Genomic DNA, 20,237 nt, shown 5'->3' with positions numbered 1-20,237 from the left:
TCTTTTTTGCTTAGTAGTGCTGTGAATTATCTCTATGGACAGACATTACTCTCTGATGTTATTTGTTACTCTCAGTTTACTCTGTCTTATTGGGAGGGACATTTACTTTCTTTGATGTTACATGTAACTCACTTTTTTACCCACTTTGTTACTTTTTTTTTTAATGGTGGCGTGGAGGTAGAGCCCTCAGGTCAAAATGTGCTGTGGTTCAAGTCCCAGAGGCCTTCAGAGGGAGTATACTTTGTGTGCTGAGTTATTTATTGCTTTGTTACCACTTTTGTTACCTTTTTATTAATGGTGGTGTGGTAGTAGAGCTGTTGGGTCAGAATGCACAGTGGCCTGTGGCTGTGCACTGTGGTTGGAGTCCCACAGGTATTTCTGTCTTGTAGACATTACCAGAGACGTAGGTCAGCCTCCTGTCCTTAAGTGTTCTGCACTACACCAGCCCAGCCTCAGGCCCCTCTGCTCCAAAGTGGAAAAGGGAAATGTTCCCCCGAGCTATACCTTATTAGATCATATAGCCTTGCTAGGTGACAGGAGAGCGCTACCCCTCCCCGGCACTGACAAAAGCTACCGGGCGTTGCTCTATCACACGACCCCCGGTCCAGAGTCCGACGCTCTACCACTATGAGCCTCCCTGCTCTAAAGGGGGAAAAATACAATTTGCTCTCTTTATTTACCTACAATTCCTCATGTGTTTCTACTTTCCTCTGTACTATTTCTTTTAATGGACACTCATTTTGTTTTCTTTCATTATTATTATTATTATTATTATTATTATTATATTTTTTGATTCTGTGAAATGGGTGTGGCGATTGCAACTGTCTTCTTAGAGTTTCATGAACTTCGGGAAAGTAATTACCATAGGCAACATAGATAGTTATATTGTTATTTTAGATTGCAATATGCGTAGGGTAAATAAAAATACACTTTTGTGTTATTTAAGGAAGCCGCCAGTTTGCCTGTGGCAGCCTGTTTACTGACGATGCGTTGATTACTGACTGTCTTGCCGACGGGACGCGTTGGTGCATCAGACATTCAAGTTTATAGGATGCCTAATGGTCCAGCCCTAACCTAACCCATCCTTAGCCGAGTATCCTAACTGGGGGCTTCACCCCCTCACCCCTCTGATTTTTTAAGCACCTAGGATTGCCACTTAACCTTATCTAGACACCCCTCAGATACCTGTGGTCCAGATACCAAGGTTGAGTCTTAATAAACCTAATCTAATGTATTATAAGCTAACTTATTCCAACAACCAATCCAATCCTATCCTAATCTAACCAATCCGTTCCTAATGTAACCAAGCCTAACTTAACCTGGAAATTTTCCAAACCTAACATATCATTTGGGAGAAGTTCAAATTGTGCCAAAAGTCAGACATGCATTTGGAGAGTTTGGCAGCAAGACTTGCTGTTGCTGGTACTTTCCGATGGGAGTGAGGGAATGTACTTGTTTATATAAACAAGTCTATATGTATTTCACAGATGTCATAAAAAAAATAATCCCTGTGTTTATGGTAATTTAGGAAGCACAACAAGTAGCCTGTGAAAGACTGGTTTCAATAGGAAATATGGAAGGGCTGTGACACACTTGTGGCAAAGTATTAATCTTTTATATATATATATATATATATATATATATATATATATATATATATACAGGGTGTCCCAAGAGTTAAGTCAAAAACTTTGGAAAATGATAGAGGAGGGAATTCTAAGGAAAAAATGTTATATGAACATGTGTCCAAATCCCAACCGTTACGGAGCTACAGTTACTGATGACCTTATGGGCGAATTATGAAGGGGAACCATTTTCGCCTATAAGGTCGTCAGTAATTTGTACCTCCGTAACAGTTGAGATTTGGACACATGTTCATATAACCTCTTCTGCTTAGAATTCCCCTCATCTGTCATTTCTCAAAGTTTTTGATATAACTCTAGGGACACCCTGTATATACTGTACCCTTAAGGGACAGCCATAGTTTGTGATAATATTTGTTATTCAATAATGTTTATGTTTTGTGAATGTGCCAAACCAAATATAACTTTGTGGTCACATCACCACTACCTGAATTAGGGCAACAGCACACAAGCAGCAGCAGTTGGTAAGTGATGATGATAAAACTAGTTTGTAAAAGACAGGGCATGTGGAAAGCAAGAAGATTGACAATCATGTGTACAATAATTACCATATGTGCAACAGCAACACTTAGTTACCCAAGCATCACACCAGCAACCATATTGGATCTGATGAACTGTGTCCTGTTGTGGTGAACTTGGTTACTTAGGTTAGGTGGGGAACCGGTACACTCGTGTGCCATATACTGTACACAACACCAAAATGTGAGTTACTCCAACACAGCACCAGCAGCCATAGTGGATCTGCTGTATGGACTAAATCCCCGTCCACACTAGAGGTCACGCTCTGTTGCACGTCATGTTGCCCAACTCGGGTTTTCGTGCCGCGGAGGGTCTGTGCTGCATACTTCGGGGAAATCTGGACGAGGGACATTTCATGGTGACAGCGCGCTACAGTGCCCTCACAGTAGCTGTCTGGCTTCCGTTACCGCTGTTTGATCTGCAGTACGACGCAGTGTCAGAAGATAGTACTGGTATTGAATGGTCAAGGGGCAACGCCCTACATTTTATAGAACTGCTGAAGATGCATCCATGTATGTGGCAGATGAAAAACAAGCAATACAAGGACAACTTGAAGTGCAAAGTTTAAAACAATGACGAGACAGCCATTGCTTGCACCACATCTTCTTCTATTCTATTCTTTTTCATTTTGTCACAACATAGTACCACAATGCTCCACATCACAGTCTCTTGAACTGCTGCAGTGTTGGTATCTATCATCACCCTCTTGCAGGTCAACAGTAACTGGTGTGTTCTGCCCATTGTAGTAGGTCGTTGCTATGGACGTCACTGGCATCAGCAACATGACGCGGAACAGAGCAACGTGGGCACGACCCTAGTGTGGACGGGACGCTTAATACACTGCACTGTGGTGGAGTGTAAAAAAAAAAATGTCAAGCACACAACAAAATGGCCCTGTTGGTTCAGTATCGTCTGTGTATCTCTCTGTCTATCAGTCTATCTATCTGTAGCCAGACGCTGCATACTCCCATAAAAGGGTGGCCGTTTGTCTTTTGAGTTGTTTCACGGGGAGGGGCACTAGCCATCCGCCAACCCACTTGGTGACAGGAAGGGAACACGTGTGGGTAGGTTATATGGTTACCACCCAGCGTTGCAAATAGTTTCCTGGCTTACAGGAAACAATTAGGCTGCAACTCAATGTAAGAAGCCACCTGGAAAGAAAAGAAGACTAATGAAAAGTGAAAGGAAAGATGGGAGAAATAAGATGAGTGGACGGCAATCACAGATAAAGATTGATGAAGGTGAAGATAGAAGTAGGCGGTAGTACATCAAGTGAGTGGATTGAGAATTGAACTGTAGCCTATTAAAAAAATATAATTTGTTTTGCAGCTCAAGGATCAGATTGAAAGCCACTCTTTCAGTAAAACCAAGCTGCCTTTTTTTTTTTAATCTAAATAATGCAAAACCAACCAGGATATTTAACCAAGATTGTCTTCATATCTCAGGACATATTGTAGTTTGCAAGTCTAGAAAATGTTTTATGGTTATTATTACACAATTAAATAATTTAAGTACCTCGGCAAAAATGTTAATATAGAGTTACTGTTGTTGTTTGACACCAGTATCTTTGATAAATTTTCTGGACAATTTCTCTTGGCAGATGCCAGTGTGATCCATCAGTATACTACACACACACACCAGTGACCTCAACCAAGACACAGGCATTAAGGAGTAGTGGTAAACATTACCAGTAGCTTCCAGAGTAAAAATGAAAACATTCTGATGTGGAAAAGTTTAAGGCTTCAATAAGTTATTATCCATAAAACAGTTCTTTGTCATATTTTACTACAGTCCAGATACCAGGGTTGTGCAGTGAATAGATGAAATATACAGTATCTGTAACCTAATGTCTATCTGTCTATAACCAGACGCCTTAATCCATAAGGGGTGGCTGCAAACAAATCGCCTCCTTGTCGTCCTGTCTCCTGCCATTTCACTGCCTTCCAGCCAGCTCACACACCCCTCTCTCATATGTCTCTCCATTTCATCCTCGGCCTCCCCTTCCCTCTTCCCCCATCCATCTCATTCACACACTCCTCATTAGTCTCTTGCTCTCCATTCTCTCCACATGGCTAAACCACCTCAGTGTATTTCTCTGAACACTCTCTATCTCATCCACGCCCACAACCCACTTTCACTCCCTCATTTGTCAGTCTCTCTCCTTGTAACTCCACATGTATGCTTCTTTCAAATATCTCATTTCCGCTGCTCTCACTCTTGACTTGTGTCCTTCCAGCAAGGCCCAAGCTTTGCTTCCATATCTCAGAGTTGGTACCTTATACTGTCATGCAGTGACTTTTTTTTTTTTACATCTATGCTCACTTCTCTGCTTCTTATCACTGCTTTCAAAGAACCAGCAACCTTTCTTCCCTGTTGTACCCTTTCAAGTACTTCATCCTCTAAACTTCCATCCTTACCCATCACACTACCCAAGTACAGTATAATCATTCAGAGACTGCTTATCCTTTATAAAGTAAACAGTTTCCCCCTGTGGCATTTCCACCTCCTTTTCCTTGTTTCCTGCTAAACCCATCAGTAGTAAGTTGTGGTCTCATATGTCTTTGGTTTGTTTCTCTTTGTCCATTGACACCTCTAGAAATCTCTCATATGTTATATGGTTAGCAAAGTAGTCTGACACTTTTTTTTTATATAATTTCTCTCCCATGTTGTTATCCCTCTACAGTTCTGATCACTGTTTAATAAAATTAGGTTCTTTTATCCATCCATTCAAAATCTAATTTTCCACCTTCATCCAGCAGCTGTTCCAAGAAAACCCACACGACTACACACGTCTTCTGTCGCTGTCAGTGCCTCATCTTTCCTTTTTTTTTTTTCGTGGTATTTCTGCGGCGTCTCATATTTTTGAAATATTTCCTTATCTTTTCCACCCACAGGGTTTATATGCCTCAGGTACTTGGGAAAAAAAAAAAGCATTTCACAGATAAATATTACTGCTTCCTGTTTCTTTTTATTTCAGTTTTGTACTTTTTTATACAAAGTCATTATTATTCCTCCACCCTTTTTGTGTTTTCCTCACATTCTGTGGAAACATTCAAGAAAATACTTTATTTTTCATAGTTTATTCAAGAAAATCACTTTGTTTTATTTTTTCTAGTTTCAGCTATTTGAGAGGAGCATGTGGAGTTACATGGAGAGGCAGACTGACAAATGAGGAGGTGAATGAACGTTGTGGTGTGGATGTGGGTGTGACAGAAAGCGTTAGGAGAAATACATTGAGGTGGTTTGGCCATGTGGAGAGGATTGAGAGCGAGAGACTAACGAGAAGAGTGGATGTGAGTGAGGTGTAGGGAGGGGGGGAAGGGATGGGCAGGCCGAGGATGAGATGGAAGGATGGAGTGGAGAGAGAGGGTGTGTGTGAGCTGAGGTGATAGGGCGATTTGTTTGTGGCCACGCCTTACGGGATTAAGGCGTCTGGCAATAGACAGATAGGTAGTTTAGTTTCCATTGCACATCATAATGTCTTCATCCACCACGCGTTCTTCTCTTGTTATATTTGTAAGACCTTGTACAGTGCATTTATTAATTAATTAAACCATTATGGTATAAGTTGACGTATCCCAGCATAGCTGAGCATGATTAAACCCAGCCTAATGCAGGTCTCATTACGGATAGAGATGGGAGCCCGAGAATCTCTCCCTCATCATTGATTACACTACTAACTTCAGTATAAGAAGCATTTCAAATGTATGATTATGGAAGAGAAGTTGCACTCAATTTCATAAGCCAAGCAATTATTTCCTACAACAATGGAAAATGTGAAAATCTGTGGGAAACATAGGGGCATGTGTTCATAGGGAAATAGGAAAAGTGTATGGTAGGATACTAGTTGGCAGAATTAAGGAAAAAAGAGAAGAATTAGTTGAAGAAGAACAGGAAGGTTTCAGGAAGGGAAGAGGTGTAGATCAGATATTCATCCTAAGGTGTTTAGTGGAAAGGTTTCTGGAGATGGGAAAGAAATTGGATGCAGCCATCCTGGATTTGGAGAAAGTATATGACAAAGTGGGTAGACGAGGAATGTAGAAAATATTGAAAAATGACGGAGTAAATGGAAAGCGTTAAATTCCGTGGGAAGTATGTTACGAGGGTGCTACGGCTGCAGTGCGTGTGGACAGCGAACTGAGCGAATTTTTCTGTCTGAATGTTGGATTGAAACTGATGTGTCATGTCTCCATAGTTGTTCAGTTTGTATATGGATGGAGTTATAAAAGAGATACAAGGTAGGGTAGTGGATGTTGGAGCGGTCCTAATGAGAGAAGGTAGCGTTTGGAAACCCTGTTCTGTTGTTTGCAGATGATACTGTATTGTTAAATGAAGACGAAGGAGAACCTCAAGGTTTGGTGAGTGAATCTGGGGGAGTTTGTAAGAAACGGAATCTAAACTCTAAAGGTGAATGTAGGGAAGAGTAAAGTTGTGGTCTTCCAGAGAAATGAAGTCACTGAGTGCACACTGGAGCGGGATGGTGAGGAAATGGAAAATGTGAATGCATTTACGTGTTAGGGTAGTGTGATGAGTAAGGATGGAAGTTTGGAGCATGAACTGCTGGAAAGGGTACAACAGGAAAGAAAGGTTTGCTGGTTCATTGAAAGTAGTGATAAGAAATAAGGAAGTGAGCATGGGAATCAAAGTCACTGCATGATGGTATTGTGAACGTTTGGAAGCGATGCTTGGACCTTGTTGGAAGGGCACAGGTCAAGAGAGAGCAGTGGAAATTCATTTCCAATAACTCAACTTGTGAGTTATATGTTTGAGAGGAGCATGTGAAGTTTCATGGAAAGATAGACTGATAAATGAGTAAGTGAAGAAGCATTATGGTGTGGATGTGTTAGAATGCATTAGGAGAAGTAGACTGAGGTGGTTTGGCCATGTGGAGAGGATGGAGATTGATTAAGGAGGAGAGTGTATGTGAGTGAGGTGGATAGGGGTGGGAGAGGTTGGACGACACTGATGAAGTGATGGGGTGGAGAGGTATATGAGAAAGGGGGGTGTAAGTTGTGGAGGGGGATGGACGTGGCAGGGGACAGTGCGACATGGAGGTGATTTGTTTGTGACCACCCCGTGTCGGATTAAGGCGTATGGTTATAGGTAGATCGCAAGTAACATGTTAATTCCAGTGTCCATTAGATGGATGTTATTCTGAAATAATATATTAATTTCATTGTCCATTAGATGGATGTTATTTGAAATAATATGTTAATTCCAGTGTCCATTACATGGATGCTCTTCGGAAATAATATATGAATTCCAGTGTCCATTTAGATGGATGTTCATCATCATTATTCGGACCTCCTTTCTCACCCTAGGGCAGGGTGAGGAGTAGCAATGTCCAGACAGCCCAAATTTGCCTAATCCAATGGGCCACGCTTCCATTCACTTATCATTCAAGACCCCGGAATCTTGGCTCTATCGGCTACGCCAAAACGATTCACCACGTTCTGTAGCTTCACATAAACGTATCCGATTGAGTCAATCCGGATGCTGCCACGTTACAAACGGGTGCCAAATCCCTGATCATGCACTTCTCCTCACAACATTCATCCAGCCAGCTCGACCTCTTGTCAGTTCCCTAGTCTCACCGACTTCCAAACCTCTCTTCCTCACACATTCATCCACCACATCTCCTCCTTGGCCTACCTCGCCTCCTGTCGCCTTCAGATTAGTTCTGATATACCTTTTTCACCACTCAGTTCTTATCCATTGTCTTCATGTGACCATAGCATTTCAGTACACTCTCTACGATTCTGGTGTCCACTTCCTCACTCCACATCTTTCACGAACCACATTATTTCGTATCCTATCCACCCTCTGTACTCCACATAAATTCCTCAGCAGTCTCATCTCCACTGTTCTTAATCTTGACTTTTCATTTTCATGCAACCCCTTGCAGCTGCAGCACTCAAGCCTCTGTTTCTTCCCAGGCCTTCATAGCACCAGCTACTTTTCTTCCTTGTGCCACTCTACTTTCAACTTCTTTTGCACATTTTCGTCTCTTTTTCTGTCACTGTACCCAGGTATTTGAACTCTCTCACCAATTCCAGTCTCCCTCCATTCACTGTAACATCGCACTGGGAGTCACCTTCTCTCTCAGTAACCATCACTTTACTCTTTTCTACATTTATTCTCAAGGCACGGCGCTCACAAGACCTCAGCAAAACTCTGCACTAGCCCTCCAAGTTCTTGTCCGGTACTTGCAAGCAGTACTGCATCATCAGCATACAACAAATTTGAGATATTCTATCCATCACCATTCATTACCAACGCTATCCCTCTCTCCATTATTCGTGTTATTACTTCTCTCTTCACCCCGTCCATATATATATTAAACAACCATGGGGACATCACACAGCCTTGTCGCACGCCCACAACGACCGTGAACCGTTCACTTAGATGCCCATTAACCCTTACACATGCTTCCATATACCTTCCCTACCACTCTCAAGAAACTTATGCCACGATAATTCTTGCACTCACCTCGCTTACCTTTATTTTGTACAGGAGTACAATCACAGCCTTTTTCCACTCTGCAGGTACAGTTTCACTCATCCATGCCTTCTTCCATATCTCCAACAAGCACTTCATTCCACTCTCTCCACTACACTTAAGCATCTCTGCCTACACCTCATCAACCCCAGTTGCTTTCCCATTTTTCAGCCGCTTCACAGCACTCTTCACTTGTGCAAGTGTCACGTCTCCTGGTACTGCATTCCTTCTGTGCCCATCCCCCCAAACCAATCATGTTTACAGCCTCTCTGCTCTCTCTATTCCAATTCATCAAGCTGTCAAAATATTCTTTCCATCTGGTCCTTACTTCATGCCCATGGGTTAATATTCTACCACCTACATCCTTCACACCATCACATTTCTTTCCGCTTTCACTTCTACATTTCGGCACCTCTTTCCAGATTAACTTCCTATTTATCAGAGTAGTTTGCATTCATTTTTCTTCCTAGATCATCATTACTTCCTTCTTTTTCCTCTTCACTAGTCTCTTTATGTGCTTCTTGCTCTCAATATGTGCAGTTCTTATTTCAACTGAACCCCAGTCCTGTAACCACTTTAGCCACTTCTTCTTCAGAATAACATCCATCTAGTGGATGTTATTCTGAAATAATATATTAATTCCAGTGTCCATTAGATGGATGTTATTCTGAAATAATATATTAATTCCAGTGTCCATTAGATGGATGTTATTCTGAAATAATATATTAATTCCAGTGTCCATTAGATGGATGTTATTCTGAAATAATATATTAATTCCAGTGTCCATTAGATGGATGTTATTCTGAAATAATATATTAATTCCAGTGTCCATTAGATGGATGTTATTCTGAAGTAATGGATTAATTCCAGTGTCCATTAGATGGATGTTATTCTGAAATAATATATTAATTCCAGTGTCCATTAGATGGATGTTATTCTGAAATAATATATTAATTCCAGTGTCCATTTGATGGATGTTATTCTGAAGTAATGGATTAATTCCAATGTCCATTAGATGGATGTTATTCTGAAATAATATATTAATTCCAGTGTCCATTAGATGGATGCTATTTTGAAATAATACCCTTAGTGGTTAGCATAATTTCTTATACAGTATAGGTGGTGTAAACCTTATTTGGAATTTAAATGTTATATTTTCTTTCATTTACCTGTTAAACCTCAATACATAATTAAATCATCATTTACTGACAGGTTGTCAAATTATGTTTTCAGAGGCGTTGGTCATCTAACAGTAGAGGAAGTGACATTTAATACATTCTTAATGTAAAGCATAATGTCATTCAATCAGCCAACAGCCAAGGATGCCACCTGCTCTGCTTCTGTCAAAAGTCATTCTGGTATGTAAACTTGCTGTCTATATGCCTCATCATTAGTTTAGATGAGATATGAAAAAATGCATAAATTCTCAGAAATGACCTCACAAATAATCTGTATGTTGATCTCAGTTACTGTCTATTTACTCCCTGATGTCTAAGGCTTCAGAGGAACCCAAGTTTTTAAAAATTTGTCACAATAGATCAGAGACACTCTCTTATAATGAAAACATCTTGCAAAGCAGATTCTGAGGAATCAAGCTCCAAAGCACACCTTTTTTATACACATTCAAGACTGTTGTACAGAAATGTCTATTTTAAAAACATTTAGATATTTTCGTTTTGGTTCTGTTGCTTTTTGCAGTTTAAAAATGTTTAAAAGTATTAGTTATGGATTCTGTTGGAACTGTTTGGTGACATTTTCTTGTTGCAGTGAGTGACCATAACAAGTAAATTATACTGTACAGTACTTTAAAACGCCATGCCCACAGAAATCCACAAATCTCTGAACTGATTTTCAAAGTTCCTTTTCACTATTAGCAGGCAACACAGCATCATCTGCACACATCATATTTAAGTTAGTACCCTTCACTGTTCACTCTCAGTCCCATCCCTCTCTCCCTGACTCAAGTTTTAGTTCCACTCATAACCTTTGTCACACACATGTTGAATAGTCATGGTGACAACACTCACTCCAACACTGACATTGAAATACTGTACCTACCCAGACAACCACCTACTTTTACTTGTGCTTTGTTACCATCTAAAAATTATCCCATTCAACAGCTTTCCATTCATGCAACACAGTAGCTTGTACTGTTGTCCACAGTCACCTTGTTTTCCCTGCCATACAGTGTTACCTTGTCCATTAATGCCATAAAGTGTGTACGTCTTTCTCTCTCTATCTATCTATAGCCCGACGCCCTAATCCCGCAAAGGGTGGCCGCAGACAAAACGCCTCCAAGTCGCTCTGTCACCCACCATTTGACTACCCTCCCCCCACTCACCCCCCCGTCTCTCATATACCTCTCAACTCCATCCCTCCACCTCATCCTCGGTCTACCCCTCCCTCTCCCTCCCTTCACCTCACCTACATACACTCTCCTGGGGGTAGGGGGGTTTCAAGAATACTGCCCCAGTCTCCCTCCTTGTCGTACGAGGCGACTATAAGGGTTGGTGGTGGGTTAGTGCCCCACCCCGTAAAAAGAACTAACTAAACAAGCTAATAAAACAATCTTTCTCACGTGCACTATTTGTCACCTCAGATATTTGATTCACACAACCGCATCCATATTTGTCACTCACCACTTAGGATTAATGACAACCGCATCCATATTTGTCACTCACCACTTAGGATTAATGAGTTGGGAGCAAATGGTTTTGGAAGACTAGTGGAGTGCATACAAAGAGTGTTTGGTTGGGACTTCTTGTGTGTGGTGTAGTAAGGGTGGCATCCATCCATCCATCATCCAACCCATTTTTTGACTCTTCAGGAGTGTAAGGACCTGGGGCTAGGCAACTTATTCTCAGCATTAAGCACGAGAGCGACCAGTTGCTCCTCCCTGAGTGGGATTTTGTAAGAAACCCCAACCACCCCTCAGATGTAAGCACTTATGGGCCACATCCAACTGGAGTACCATAACCCACTAGACCACCAGGCATCATAAAGAAGAGAGAGAGAGAGACCAATAGTTTGGTTTGGACCGAAGCATGTACTATCACGATCCAAAGTTTCTTTACCCCCCTGAGTGGAGGAAGGTCGAAGCCAAGGTTGAAGAAATGACGGGCCACCGAACACAGGCCAGTTCATGATGGAGGGGTTCACTAACCTGAAGCTTAGGATAATAAGAATCACCCGGATGAAACACACGAGCCTATTTATGAATCACGGTATCATGAACCATTATTAGTCTTGTATACTGGCAGTGTCCGATCATCTGGTCTTGCTTCAACCTTGGCTTCCACCTTCTTCCACTCAGGGGGGTAAAGAAACTTTGGATCGTGATAGTACATGCCAATGCTGTTCTGATAACAGGTTGTTGTTAGAGACTCAGTGTTTTCTAGATCTGCTGTAATCATTGGCCCAAGTCTGAGCCAGAAGAGAGATCAGACTCATGCTCTAACCATCCTGTTGTGTGTACAAAATGAGAAACCAGGGCTTTGTTCACCCTCGCTGATCATGATAACTTTGCTGGCATATCAGCGAAGTGGTGCTTGTTAGGCCAGGGTGAGCAGCAGTGATTACTCCCGTCACACCATCTGCTGTGGAAATAAAATCAATCAAAATACTGGAAACTATGTTTGGTGCTGGCTGACAGTGACTGCTGAATTATAGTAAATGACATCATGGACTCTGTTATTTACCTAAGACTACCTCCTACAGAACTTCAGTCATGTCTGAAAAATACTGTGAAATTCTAGTTTTAAGCCTGTACTTGGTGTTGACAATAACCTTGTTTTTCTTATCTTTTTTGCTAATAGCCTATAGTGCTTTCATTCTACGGTAAATTTATCACAGATGAAACAAAATATCACCAGGAGAATGTAACTACACCCAAGATTCAGCAGTGATGAATGAATTTCCATTTGTGACGAAAGTTTGTTTATGTTATGAAGGCTGCATTGTCTTGGTATCTTTTCACATCCCAGCATGATTGTTGGCATGTGGACTGATATTGGAACAACCATGATTGCCAAACAGAAGGCAAGTAGTGCACTTACCAATGGTGATGATAACTTGCTAGGGTAATGTGAATGCAGCCCAGCACAGGATGTGGATGATTAAAAGAAGCAAGCATAAACTGTACTACTGATATTGTTTGCATAACACCGCATTTAAATTATCATATATTGTTTGTAATTTATTGGAAGTAAGAAGTTAGTTGTTTACTCTCAAATCTTGTGAACTAGTAACCGAGCTTCAGGCCCAAACAACTTGTTGTTGTTGCCCTAGACTCATCTGAATGTGATTGTGGTGAACTAGACTGAAGTTGCCTTTGTCTTGCAGTCTGTCATCCTCTTGTCAGGGGACAGGAAGAGAGTCAAGGGACATTTGTTCAACCCATGTTGGTGCCAGCACATGAAGGCATATCTCTCAGCCGCCTGAAGAGGCACTGGGCACTATATATGGGAATGGCTGCTTCTGTCTTCCCCAGATTCATACCACTAGCTTAGACACTGGTAAGGACTAAGATGTATGGCACCTAAGACATGTTTTCTCCTCAGAAATATATAATCAGTCTAGTGCAGATATGATATTGGAGTAATTGTACCAGCAGTTGTAAGGTTGTTTTGGGAGATACAACACTTTCATCCCCTTAGTCTCTGTCCTTACACCTGAAGAGACTGCAAGTCAGGCCATTACTTCTCCCAAGTAAAGTTTGACCCAATCAAGCTTTTTTTTATTTTTTTTTCCAGTTGCAAATATAATTTTTCCATCTGAAAACAGTTTATTAAACTTATTACCAAGTCATGCTGTGATATTGCCTTCATGTTTTGCATATTACTATTTTTCCTATAAACGCTATACTGTAGCTAAAGTGTTGAAGTAGTATGGGTGTATGTAATGCATGAGGAAAGAAGTGTTATCTAAGAGTGTAAAAAGGTGAAGTTAAAGGAAGACTGAGGAGAGGAAAACAAGAATGTGGTGGAGAGTTACCATGCAGGAATATTTGAGTGAAGATGGCATGATGGAATGGTGATGTGTTGTGATAGTCTTGGTGGTATTGAAGGAGTGTATGAGAAGTGGTATGAAGTGCCATGATGCAATGGTGATGTGTTTTGATAGTCTTGGTGGTACTGGAGGAGTGTATGAGAAGTGGTATGAAGTGGCATGATGCAATGGTGCTGTGTTTTGATAGTCTTGGTGGTATTGGAGGAGTGTATGCGAAGTGGTATGAAGTGCCATGATGCAATGGTGATGTGTTTTGATAGTCTTGGTGGTACTGGAGGAGTGTATGAGAAGTGGTATGTTGTGGCATGATGGAATGGTCATGTGCTGTGATACTCTTGACAGTAATTTTGTTTAAGCTGTCTTGCATGAACTGTGTGTTAGGCATCTGGCATTAGAAAGAAGGCTAGATATCCTTGGTTAACACTGAATGTACAGCAATTCATACATATAACTCAGGGATGTGCTCAAAATAGTACATCTTTTGATATAGCTACAACTGGTACAGGAACTGTGAATTGGGAGAAACTAGCATATCAGCATTTTAGGTGGCTAGCAATGGAGATTTATAGCATAAAAGGCAACATATCAGTGAATTACTGTATGGCATAATAAGCTTACTCTTTATACACAGGGCTGTGAAAATCATCCATCTGGTGAACAAGGGACCATTGAGGAAGGCATGTTGCAGATAGGCCAGGACAAGGTGCAGTTGGAGTGTGATGTCACTGGGTTGGTTTGTACTGTACTGTACTTTCTTTCCGTTTATTAGTAGGTAAAATAATTTAATGCCTACAGTGTTTTGTTTCTGTACAGTGCCTAAATTAGGGTTCCCTATCTCCTAATCACTGTGGACAAAATCACATTGATGTTGGTTAACTACATCACCTAGACACTTAAAATACCTTTGGAGTGAACATTGCCACTCATCAGAGCATCTATGTAAGCTATACTTACCAGTGCAACTTGCATGTCAGCTGCTGCTGAATCTCATTATATGTAGTTTACCTTTATAATGTGGATTCATAATTTGGGAAAAATTTCTTTCAAGGGGAAATTTGGGCATTCACTGGAGGTTGTTGTGTGTATTGTGATAAAAATGAAAAGGGAAAATTCATTTGAATGTTTGCACAAAACGAAGAGAATCTTCCGTCTGTCCTGTGTTGTGAGTCAGCATCATAAACATGTGTAGTAAGACTGTAACACTGAGGAGTTTGTAATGGTGCTTGAGCTGTTAGGTATAGTGCCAGTGCCATTACCATCGCTGGCCTCAATTGTGCAAGTGTATTCATGAATAAAAGCTATTAATTGCTTGTGTCTGGTATTCAGATTAGGAGTGGGAAATGTCATAAGCAGATGAACTGGGTGAAACTGGCAGGCTTTAGAATAAAACCCTCTTTATTGGCACAAAGGGTGTGGTGCTGTATACCCGAGCACAGCCTAGAATGTGGTAAACTTCTTTACATCGCTCAGCAGGGAAGAGAATTGTCAGTGTAAAGTCATTGGCAAAGAATACACTTCCTTGCCATTAACCTCCTGTGGGATGGTCTTGTGGATTCGAACACAGCCATAAACTGTAGGTGCATAGCATTGTTCACTTAAATGTTGTGTTTGCATCTAGTCCTACTGCCTTTTTTTTTGGGGGGGGGGGGTTCTTAGCTTTTTCTTGTTAGGACATGCGTCACATTTCAGTTTTCTTTTATCATCCTTTCAGCTGAGTTCCTTTTTTTCTGTCTCTTCCATTTACAAGCTGATGTAGGCCATGTACTATGCTGCCTCATTTTTGTTGGTCTCCCCTTCAGTTAGTTCTTTTCCTTTGTAGTTTGTTATTTATATTTTCGGATTATTTTCCATGTGTTTTTACCATGTTTTTCTTGCATCTTACTCATAGAGATGTTAGTTTTGCAGCTTTCACTCGGGTTTGTGTTTTGCCGTCGGCGTCATTTTCCCTAGACTGTCTGCTGGGGAAATGGACGCCAGGTGTAGGTTCTCCATGCCTTCCTTGTCCGTCTCTCTCATTGCCCATGTAAGTAACTGGCCGAGTCACATCTTCCTGTGTCATCTCTCTGGTGTAGGACTCCTTTGATGTTTGGTCTCCAAGACACCTTTGTTATCCTTAAATTATTTCCACCCAGCAATGTAAATGATTTTCTGGTGTACAGGAAACCATTTGACTTGTCAGTGTAAAGCCGCCTGAAGTAATAAAATGTGACAGGACAGATGGGAGAAATAGGAAAAGACGGCAGGCACAGGAAAAGAGTGATAAGGGCGAAGGAAGAAGTAGGCAGCACTACATCAAGTGAGTGGATGATGGTTACCCCCACCTACCACCTCCCAGAATAGCAACCGCTTAAAAAGAAGAAAACGCGGCACGACAGCTGGGCCGCCTGGTGGCGCCATGTTTACACCTGGAAAGCTGGATGTGGGAGGTGAGTATTTCAGTTTTTTGTGGTGTCTGGTATAATATTTAGCACTGCTGGTATAGCATATATCGACTATGAACACTGGTAGATTCTGATGGTAGGGCATTCTATCGTAACTAGAGTCTGTCTTCTATGGAATATGAAGAAATTTGTGCCATCCAAAGCCGTGGCCTGTGTGACGAATTTATAATATGGCGTAGGTAGTGGGCATATCATACAAAATAAGTACCTATAAAATATAGAAGGTACCTGGATACTCATAGAACATTATTGGTAGCAGACCAGCATAAAATTACGTACATGTGTTTGGTGCAGCATGATTTTGAAATACGGTTTGGTTCTGTTGTAGGTGTTGCAGGTATATAATTTTAATTGGTGGATGCATTTGAGCCTTACAGATTGAATTGTTTGGCTTATAGCCCGGTAAAAATTGTCATTATATTTTTACCGGTATTTGCAGGGCGTCTACTACCAGTTCATGTCTGTACGGTCCACTCCCACAGGTTACATAATATTAGTAAAAACATCTGTATATGATGGACTCATGTAATACTGTATGTCTCTCACAGATTTGTCAAGGTGCCTTGTTTGTAAATTTGGGTTGGCGGGGAGGTAAAACAGGCTTGCCAGACAAATATAATGTGGCTCTAATTCAGTACAATATGAAGTAGACTTGTAACTACAGGTTAACATGCTGGCATAACACCCGAGTTAGATTAAAGAGTGCAGTGTGTACCTTCACCTTTATTTATGTACTGTTATAGCATATATCTTTTTTAAATAATAACAGTCCTACGTCTTAACCTGGCCTGTTTTTCTTCATTCATGGCATATATATTTCTGTAACATGTGGCCAACATTTTTGTACTGGGACAGCATATGTCCTTTACTTTTACAATAATTTAGCACCACATTTCTGTATTCAGCCAGGTTAAACATTTAATAATGGAATATTAAATTTTTGTGTTGCTTGTAAGGCAATATGAAAGTCATGGAGTACTGTAGATAAATGTCTCTGCTCTGAATTCTTACATTACCTACTTCATATATAAACTTAGATTTACTTTGGTAACACATTATAGTGTTGTCAAATAGGATGTAGGCTTCACCCCCACTATCTATACACATGGCTACTTTTTTGATAAAACACTTTTATGTCAACTTATCCCTTTTCAAAAGAAGTGATAATGAAGCTTCTTTAGATATTTACATTTCATAAGAAAACCTTTATCTGAATGTTTGGTGTAATATTTTGCCACAAATAGTAGGGTTGACCCCCACCTCACCCTAATTGTAGCTGAAGAGAGTTCACAGCATCCATAAATTGTATGATTTTGTTATTAAAAGCACCATTAGTAGCCACAGAATCTGGTGCTTGAATGTTCTTCCCTTATACTGTAATTATCACCAATCCAGCTGATCAAAGTAAGGCCTTTAGGAGAAGTTAGAGGAAAGTAAATAGTGACGATACTAAACTCTGTTTACTTTAACTTGGCGTAAAATTGCCATCTAACCATCTTCAGTGTTGTGCTGTAATAAGAGATTAGCACTAACATAGACTATGGTGCTAGTCACGAAGAGGTGCTATGGAAAGGATATGGAGTCACAGGCCAGTAGATTAGTATTGTGGTAGGTGTCATAACTATGCATGATATTTTTGCGTGTCAACCAAGGAGGTTGGGTAACCCATTGTGTAAACAGTTATTTATCCCAGTATTTGAAGAGACTTTTATCAGAACAGTTAATTAAGATATTATAATATGGCTAGTTTATTTTGCATTTACTGTGGTGCATTCAAAAGTGCTGTACGAACGCAGATTTGAATTTAAGTTTCTACGACCGAAAAGACAATCTCGAAAAGTTTATTTGACGTTTCTTAAAATCGGATATTAAGTCTTATTTACAGATATTACGAATGTTTTTTTGTTTTGTTTTGTTTTTTTTCCATAAGTAAAAAGGGTCTGAATGGCACTGGGGTAATTATGGAAGGAAAATAACGAAATATTCGCAGCTCGAAGTATTCATAATATCCACTTCCGGCGTCTTGGGGCTATAAAAGGTGAGCACCAGCGTGAGCGAGTCACTCTCCTTAGCGTTGTAAAAGTGCTAAGTCGTATACATTTATCATTGTGTTATTATCCGCTAAAGTGTAGTTTTATCGGATTTTTCGAGACATCAAAATGTCTTCCTCCGACGTGGAAAAAGGCGGTGGTGACCGCGGTGAAGAGCGGTTTTCTGTTGGAAAATGTTGGATTCCCAAACCCTTTTGGCAGTGGGTAATTGAACTAGTCTATTTGTCAGTGTTTGTGTGTAATGTTGTTTGTGTTTTTATCCTGGAGTTTAATATTCTTGCCAGTAATCCCGATGAAGTGATTGGATCCCCGCCTGAACTTCACAAACAGGATTGGCTGGGTGGACCTGTCCTGCCTAGACTCAGGATGGAAATTTGGTGTTACTTTATCATTGAAATATTGATTGTATTGTTGGGATGTGTGATGAAGTGTTTTTGGAATGTACTTTATCTGTTGCCGGTGATGGTAGTTGGTGTGTTGCTGAAAATCCTTCCGTATTTTGCCTTGCAGTGGGCAACAAGCTCCCTTTTTTATGTTGAAGTGTTGCTTCCCCACCAGAATGAAGTGGGTGATTTTGGCACGCTATGGAATGTTAAGGTAACGTATGTGGGTTGGGTGTTTGGGTGGTCTTTTGTTCAGTATGGTGTTTGTATTTTGGTGTTCTGGTCCGTATATCGTTGGCAGCGGGATGTGGAACGCCTGACAGTGTGCTACGAGATCAGAATGAGGCAGGCAGAAAAGCAGTTTTGGGAAGCTGTGGAGCAGATGGCCGGCACGGAAAGGTGTGTTATTGAGAAGGAAACTGAGGGAAGCGCGGCTTTAAGGCAAGTAGAACCGGTGGTGGTAACAGGTAACCCATTCCTGACCGTTACCTATGGCAAAAATGACCACCTCTTTTATGATCACTATCCCTGAGCGGTTGGTTTTGATTTGAATTGTTTTCTGTCTCACCTTAGTTTCTGACAGGAAATTATTCTTCATTTTATCGTATACGTTTTGGAGTATTTTTTGCTCTTGCTTTTGTTGCTTGAAGTTCTTGGACAAGGAATTGGGTTGTAAGGAATTGGAGACTGAGGAAGAGGCCCATCCCTGGCTAAACAAAACCCTCAGATTGATGATAATTCCTTACGCGAACCCCCAGGGGTGATGGATTGTGCAGTACTGTAGTAAGGCAGTACAATCCAGCCAAAGGCCTACCACTTGTATGTTTAGTCTGGGGTTAACTTTCGGAATTACACCCAACTGACGGCCACTGAAAATTATTAGCTCATTACTGAACTTGTAATTCTAAGCACTTTTTCTTATATAAATGTTAATGTAATAGTTTAGTTCACACTTTAAAATTAAAAGATAACTTTTTTAAAAAGTTCGTACATGGGAATAGAATTCTATTTTATAGGCTTAAACTTCTTGCCTCCTTGTCTGTTAAGTGGGACTCGATGCCTTTCCCGCTTGCATATTTCCTTTCTTATGGGTAATCATCTCATCACCAGGAACCCTCAGCCAGGAACAACGCTCGCCCCGTCATTTCCAAACTAACCATAGGTTTTTCACGCAAATATGCTCAGTGTGTTTCCCAGGCTAAATTACCATTTATATATTCTACTGAGGCTGCTTGGCTGAGGTGGCTGGCTGTGGTACTGAGACGAATACCCATACAGAACGGAAATATGCTTCCCGCTTGTGGTCATGGCATCAATTGTGACCAGTGCTGGCGCCAAGTAACCAAAGTGAGCGGCTGGGGTTCACAGTTTCCGATATTTAACGGGGGAAGTACAGGTAAATATAGAGTAAATGTATTTGTGTAGCATGTAATATCTTAGCTGTGATAAAGTGTTTGATAGCAAATACTCAGCAATATGTAACCTTTGGTGCTAAATTACGATGCTAATATAAGCTGATAAATACCTACAAATGTCCTGATTGCGGGTATTTCTAGCCTCTACAGTTTTACGGCCAGTATGCAGTTATAGAAATAAACTGCTACAAGGATGGAAGAAGTGGTTTATCTTGACCCAGAGTGTATGGTGTGTAAAGCATCCCGTGTATAGTGTATGGTGTGTAAAGCATCCCGTGTA

Source organism: Coenobita brevimanus, chromosome 66 (genome assembly GCF_032717465.1).
Source record: "Coenobita brevimanus isolate Jiangsu-jjx chromosome 66, ASM3271746v2, whole genome shotgun sequence".
In the NCBI taxonomy this organism is placed as follows: domain Eukaryota; kingdom Metazoa; phylum Arthropoda; class Malacostraca; order Decapoda; family Coenobitidae; genus Coenobita; species Coenobita brevimanus.
Note: the sequence above shows the minus strand (reverse complement) of the source record.